Source organism: Balaenoptera physalus (assembly GCF_965194825.1).
Source record: "Balaenoptera physalus genome assembly, chromosome: 9".
NCBI classification, from domain to species: Eukaryota; Metazoa; Chordata; class Mammalia; order Artiodactyla; family Balaenopteridae; genus Balaenoptera; species Balaenoptera physalus.
In genome coordinates, this window is record NC_138888.1 from 48,677,340 (window position 1) to 48,684,844 (window position 7,505).

The 7,505-nt window shown below is 45.9% G+C and overlaps 1 protein-coding gene and 1 long non-coding RNA gene across 6 annotated transcripts in view; both read left to right on the forward strand.

The window, feature by feature from the left end:
- The window catches only part of LOC309667183, a 238,789-nt gene that overhangs the window by 137,555 nt on the left and 93,729 nt on the right, over positions 1-7,505 (forward strand). The gene's annotated exons all lie outside the window — the stretch shown is intronic.
- The window catches only part of TRAF3IP2 (TRAF3 interacting protein 2), a 43,176-nt gene continuing 36,415 nt past the window's right edge, over positions 745-7,505 (forward strand). The window contains exon 1 of one of the 4 annotated variants that reach the window (XR_014267518.1): positions 745-1,264. The gene's annotated coding sequence lies outside the window, so the exon portion shown is untranslated. The remainder of the gene's footprint in view (positions 1,265-7,505) is intronic. The other 3 variants (XR_014267519.1, XM_082475276.1, XM_082475275.1) reach the window with 3 other exon arrangements.

The window sequence follows — 7,505 nt, forward strand, 5'->3', positions numbered from 1 at the left end:
CGTATTTGTCATGTCTATTGGCAAAAATGAGATTATGTTTCTCAATAAATAATATCTCAGAGCCACTTTTCCTTGTATGTAGAAATAAATATATACATAAATAAATATTTATGGTTTTTAACAGCTGTGTAGTATTCCACTGTAAGGATACACCCGGTATATGTTGTTTTAAAAACAAGCAGCATTCCCTCTGCTTGCAGAACATAGAGCAACCTGCTCCACATGGCTCACCTGAGCAGAACCTGGCGGTCTGGATGGGGATGCTCTGGGGCCCGTCCCCTGCTCGAGGGTAGAAGGGTGGCCAGCCGAGTGGGCTGACCCTCGGGACTCAACAGGCAGGCAGGGCATCCAGGAGCATGGTGTGCCTGCCCAGCACCCAGCTGGCCAGTGGGTAACTGAGTTCACACCCGGGTCCCTCTGACTCCAGAGCTGCGGCCAACACAGCTCCCATTACAGTCTGCCATCCTGGTCGTCCTGTTTCTAGCATCTCCTTTGGCCATAAACTCCGTAGGTACTGATTAAGCAAGGAGAAGGAAAGGCGAGGAAATAAACTTGAGGACATGAAAAATGCAGCCAGAGGAGGACTGTGTGTGTGTGTGGGGGGGGGGGGTTCTCAAAACTACCACTTTTTCATGCCTGTGGATGGGGCAGGGTGTGTGTGTGTGTGCGTGTGTGTGTGCGCGCGCGCGCGTGTGTGTAGGGGGATGGGCAGTGAGTCCTCCCTTTGTGATTAAGAGCAGCAAATGCAGTTAGAGACAGTAAGAAGTTTTTGCTTCATACTCCTCCCCATGATCTGCCCCCACTTTCCTCCTCTGGAGCTGCTAATGAATAACCGATCTTAACACCCAAGTTCAATCCGGTCCCCAGGCACCATCTCAGGCCAGGGTACTACGACGACAACGCTGAGGTCCCGGGCAGTGGGAACATTCCTCAGCAGTTACTTAGCTGGGTGGTGAAAAAAAAAATGCAGCCTAATTGGCCAGTGGCCTTTTCTAGTGAATAAAGGAGGTTTCTGTTTTAAGAAATAAAGTGACTTCTCCGCGGCTGTTGATTCACTGCCCACAGGGAGATTTTTGAGCCGAGGCTTCCTAGCCTCGGTAGAAATTTGCATACAACTTCCACTTCCTGCTCCGGAGCCTGTTCCTGCTTACCTGAGCCGGGAGAGGGTGGAGGGAGGCCCGGAGCGACCCAAGGTGGAGTGACCCAAGAAGGAGAGAGCGTGATCACCCCGTGGCCCGGTCTGTCTGTCCGTGGTGGCTCTAAGGTAAGTTGTTCAGAGTTGTCACCTGCCTCGCCTTACTTCTTAACTTTTGACCCGTTTCCCAAGATAGTTTTCTCCTTTACTGAAATGTGCTGCCTTACTTTCCTCCACCCGCCTCTCCCCACCTTTCGTTTGTTTGTGTACAGAGGGGCCAGCTTGGGCTGAGAAAATGACAGCTACATTTCTGCTGTGAGAAAATGCTGGTGGTTTAGTATTTCAGACGGGCGAGCGAAGATTAACTCTTTGAGGAGTGGAGACACACACACGCCTGTGTTTGAGTACTTAGTGTCCCCACAAGTTTCGATTAAGAAGACAAGCGCCATTCTCCGGGGAGGGAGCCGGGGATGGCACAGATTAAGGAATTGGCTTCCAGCCTCAGACACATCAGTGGCAGAGATGGAAGGAGAACTCCCAAGTTTTCTTGATCCCTGTTACACTCGGGGGGAAAAAAAATCAACACCACGTTCTTGGGCCAGTAAGTTCATCTCCGCTCTGTGCTGGCTGTGGTGCCTTCTCAGCTCCTCTCCCACAGCCCTCCACCCTCCCAAATGACCCAGACATTTGCTGGCACGGACAGTAGGCCTGAGCCTTTAGGGAAAACCTGGGGAGAAGTGCTATTATTTGATCTTAGAAGCTAATCGAGCTTCCTGTGACTTTCAAGTTCAAGATGATTTCTTAGCATAGGGGGATATTTTTCAATGAACGGGGAAAAAAAGAGACCAAATAAATAATAAAAGCAGAGGACAAGAAACTTGGTTTCAAGTTCTCACTCCACTCCTTGCTGGCCCTGTGACTTATGCAATATTACTTTGGTTTCCCTAGGCCTGGATTTCTTCATCAATAAAATATGTGTGGGGTGGTGAACTAACAAGATTATGTCGAAATTCCCTTCTAACGAAATAAGGCTGGGGTGATGGGAATCCCAGAGGGGTAGCCATAATGGGTGGTCTTAGAAGAGTGCATTTTGTTTACTGATTACTCAAATACATTCATCTTACCTCTCGCTACTAAGAGATAGTTAGTCCCTGGAGGAAAAGGACTCCTTTCTTAATCCTTCTCTACCCTCGAGCACTCAGTATACTATCAAACACCTTGTAGGCACTCAGGTTTCTTCCATATAAGCTGCTCTGATTTGTTTCACTCATCTGCTCTGGAGGCAAAAGGTGAAGCCGTAGTCTGGGTAAAAGGCTGAGAGTGGCGGCGTGCCTCGTGGCTCTGCAGGAGACTGCCTGGAATTTAGGTGGTATTATTGGCTCTAGTTAAATAGGAGAAAGCAGGGGGTTTCTTGAATTAGTTTATGTCCCATTTGGATTACCCAGGAAAAACCAGTCCGTGCACTTGCCCACAAAGTCAAGGCAGGCCCGAGAGCTGGCAGACGAGCCTGGCTCCAGAAGGCTACGTTACTGACTTAGCAGGAGCTGGAAACCACTCCTTGGCTAGACCAGTCACTGTGTGGGGGGCCTTTAATGGGGGGTGAGGGGAAGCTGTGAAGCACATCCTGATACCATGTAAGGGTGATGACTAGGATCAGACGCATTATTAGATGACCGACACACAGAATCCTTAACCTTTTCCAAACCACTACTTTTTAAAAGATCCTGATTGTTTCTTTTGAGCTGTTACTCTCCCTCCATACAGTTCAAACAGGCCCTGACTGTGTGGGATGGACTGACTCACAGCTTTTGGTATTGCTCAGCTGTTTCTGTGGAATATCAAGGCCCTGGTATGGTCCTTGTCATGTTTTTAGATGGCTCTCTCTATCACCCTGGGATGGGAGGACAGGAGTTTCAAGATGTTTCACCTGTGATGAGTTACTGATTTTTTTTTTTTTTTTTTTTTTTTTTCAAATAACATGCACCACTATCTGAAATCAGGCTGTTATTTGCTGCCAGCCTAGCTTTGATCCAGAAAGGCCACCCACAGTCATTCTTCATCTGGTGTCATTTGTGATGGGGTGACACTAGACAGAAGCCCCCTGCTCTGCTCCGTGCCTGGGGTGGGCTGACTAGGAGTGAAAGCGTGTTGGGGAGAAGACTTTTTAACTTGGGGGTACTCACTTTGGGAGGGTGCAAAGATGGAAAATATTTAAGCCTGCTTCTCTCAAGATTAAGGTGTTAGTGATTTTCAAATGCTCTGAGAATAAGAAGAGAAGAAGGCAGTCATAGTTGCACGAATTCAGAATCATAGTTGCAGGCACTCAGAAAGATCGATTATGCGGGTAGTTTGTCTAAATTAAATCTATGTTTCGAAGAATCGAAATCTCGGAAATATCCTGAATTCTAATCATTTTTCTGCTACAGGAAAATTTAGATTAGCCTTTCAAAACACATGAATAGCAGGCAACTGCTGCAGGGAAAACAAAAAAGAGCACACAGATGAGCTGTATTAAACTTTAAATTCCTTTCAGATCCAACGAAATGACCCCTAATGTTTGATCACAGTTCCTTATCAAAACAACCCTGCAGGCCTTCCGTGAGAAAGCACCTGAGGATTAGAATCAAGAAGCTCTCCCCCTGGGCCTCTCCTGTTTCTTCCTAGTGCATTGTCACCGAGATATTTTTAGTTCCTGAAGCCCGGGCTGTCCTTCTCCCTCCGACATTTGACATTCTTTGCCATTCTTTGCGTCTCTTGCCCAGCAGGCCTCCTACTCGCCCACATGTGCTTCGATGCCTGAGTGTTAAGCTCACTCCGTGCCTCTGTGGGTGTGTGTGTGTGTGTGTGTGTGTGTGCATGTGTATAGATGTGTACACAGACCTTCCTGGGGACCAGAAGTTGTAAATTGGCCGAGGGAGGGAGGTGGGCTTTCATCCCCTCGTGATTCGCAGAGCTGAGCCAGTTTGGCATGGTTCCCTGATAAAGCAGCTGAGATCAAGCTATTCAGGACTGACTGGAGCCCCCAGCCTGCTTGACCCCCTTCCTTCATCCTGAAGACGCAGGCTGGCTGGGGTCTGGGCAGCTCCCTGAGCGATGATGGAAACTTGGCTCTTCCCCACCTCACTGTTTTCCTGCACTCATGGTTCCAGTGTTTTTCCTTCTTCCTCTCCCAGGCGGGGTCCCCAGGTCTCCCTCCCACCTCCGATTTCCCTTCCTCCTCCTCTGTGCTGTCTGCCCAGACTCCTCCCAGCTCAGCAGCTTACCTCTAACACTCTTGCCTTTTGCCTGCATTCATTCTTTCCCTTCCCTTCCAACTGTAATACGTAAAAATCACAGTTTAAGCAATATGTAAAAATCACAGTTTAAGCAAGCCTCTCTCCTCCACCAATAAAGGACAAGTTTTTTAAACTTTTCCTTCAAGGTTTCCCACACTCCTTGCTTCTCTTCCATTTTCCTTTCTTCCTATTCCTTCTCCTCCCTCTGCCGATTTTTTCCTTTCTGCCCCTTCTTTTCCTCACTCTGAGGTCTGGACTGAATTAAGAATCACGAACGTGTGTTTAGAGAAACCTTATCTGAAACAAAACAAACAAACAAGAGAACCCATGGGCTGGTTTGAGGTTGTTCTCTAAACGGTTTTTACCAGCTTCCAGCGTGGTGGAGTCAGTCCTTTCCCATTAGCCCCGGCATTGAGTTCAGCAGCTCAGAGGAGTTGCAGAGCGAACTTCTGCACATCAGGTCGGGTCACGCTGCACCGCCTTCAGCCTGCTGTGAGCTGTACTGTGCAGGGTATGAACAAGGGCCAGTAAATGTTCCCTTGTCTCCAGGGCTCACCACTGCTTCCAATCCTCTGGCAAACCAAATGGAAGAACTTCTCTGTCTGGGAAATTCTGCAAGTAAACTTGGAAATATTTCTTCACTGGAATTTGAACCTGAGCCACACGGTTCACTCAAAACCAACTTGCACTAAGCAAACCGATATTGGGAGAGTTTGCATGCGTTGGGGCAGTAAACAAAGAACATTAATGAGTTTAAAGATCTTTTTAAAATCTAAAATTTTTGGACAGTTCTGAAAAAAAATTACTCTCTGGAGAATGAAGTGAGACCTTGAGAATCTGTGGCTGCAAGGATCTGGTCCAAATTGCATCTGAGGATCTTCCTAGCTGTAAATTTATATATTTATTAATATGTCCACCTGAAATATTCATGCTGTGTGTCTCTAGGACCCTTCAACCCTATTGTTGACCCAAAGAATGCTTTTTTAAAAAAATCCAAGCAGTTGGTAACAGCAAGCTTTGATCATTTAGGAGCTGGTAATGTGGTTTATTAATTACTCAGGCTGCTCACTCCTGCCCTTCCTCTGTTTCTTGCTCTGCTATTTGTCTTCTTCCAGGGACATAACACCTTCATTAAATCCCATCCATCCTTGCCTCCGAGGTGTCCCCTGGAAGATATCCCCTCTCTAGATGCATCGCCATTTATCGTCACCCTTTGTTTGTGCTCTGTCAACAAGTTTTCAATTTACTTTGAATTCAGTTTATGATTAAAATTTAATGAGATCCAATCAAGTGCTTTTCTCAAATCAAGATGCCTCTGCAGTCTCATCCATATCCTCTATTGTAGTGGCATGAAGGAGAGCCATCACAGGTTTCCAGCCTGGCCATTCTTCATAAAACACAGGTGGCATGTATCCACGCCTCCTTAGCTTCAGGGTGAATGGTTCTGAAACCTATCTATTCCAGAAGCGTCTAGGGTTTACTCAGCTCCTGCCACTCCCTTTCTCCCCTCGCCCCACATTGCTGTACAAGTCAGTGCTCCCAGCCGAGAAGCAAGTGGGTTCAGTGCCCAGGCTCTGGTGCTGAACTGCTTGGATTTGAACCCTAGCTCGGCTACTTACTAGCCCTGTGATGTTGCGAAAGTTACTTACCCTCACTGTGTTCAGTTTCCCCATTCCTAAAATGGGGCTGACAACAGTACCTACAAATCGGGTGGCTGAGAGAATAAGTTAATACATGCAAAACACTTGGAACAGTATTTGACACATAGTAAACATTTAACAAATATTAACAATTATTGTTAACAAAGGGTAAGGTTTCTTAAGTATATCCATTTCATTAGGTTTATATTGACTTATCAGCATAATCTATATCAGAGCTTGATAAACTACAACTCGAGCCAAAGGTGGCCCATGGTCTGTTTCTTAACCTGCCTATTGCTAAGAATTTATATTTTTAAAGGGTTGTTTAAGAACAAACAAACTAACTGAAAAGCAGAGTATGAGACAGAGACGGTATGTGGTCCACAAATGTGAACTATTTACTACTATCTGGTTCTTTACAGAAAAGGTTTGCCAGTGCCTGATCTATGTGGTTTAATGGAAAGAGGTAGGAGATCTATAGGCTAGAATTGGCGGTGACTTTGGAAAAGCTACTTAATGTGCCCAAGGCTCTTTGCAATAGGAATGGTGAAGTGAAACCACATACCCCGCCTGTGACCCAGCTGTTTTAAGGACCAGATGAGATGATGTATATCAAATCTGCCAGAAATACACATGTTGGTTAAAAAGATATGGTCTCCATACATTAGGTTCATATAATAGGTTTAGCGTCCAGGTATAAAACAAGTGAACATTGTCTAGAAAACAGTTCTAAAGCCAAATCACTTGTTGTTGTAAAAATAACAAAATAGCCATTGTTTTTGGAGAGCTTAATATGGGCCAGGCCCTACAGCCAGCACTTTATTTACACCTTCTTCTTTTACTCTCACAATACCCTCCTATGGGGCAAATGCTGTTATTTTCCCCACTTTACAGATGAGAAAAATGAGGCCCAGAGAAGTTAAGTAATTTTCTCAAGGTCACACATCTAATCGTGCAGCTAGCAGAGAAAGAATTTAATCATGGGGAGCTTGAATCTAGAGCCTGTGCATTTAAGTCCTGCATATTTTCCACATCCTAGAAATATGTATTGATTCAGGGTAAGCCCGTCTGGATGGCAGAAGCCACAGTTAACTGTGAACGTGGACATCATATCTGTGAATATGTGCCCTAAGAGAGACTTGTGTCCTATGCACACCAGGCTGGGGTCTAAGAGACCTGCAGAAAGCGAGGCGGGCATGATGGGAGGAAAAGAAGCTTTTGGATGAACCATGAGATAAGAAAGGTAGTGCTGCGAAGACTGATAGGCTCTGTTTCGAGAAACTAATAATTGAAGGCAGAATGTGTTGGAGGAGAGAAAGGTTGCTGGGAACAGACATGAGCAAAGACTTGGAGGCAGCAAAAGAGAGAGAAAGAGAGAATGAATGAGAAATTCTGTGAATGGGACACCAGGGAGCATTGTCACAGGGGATGTCAAAACTGCCGATGTCTGGATAA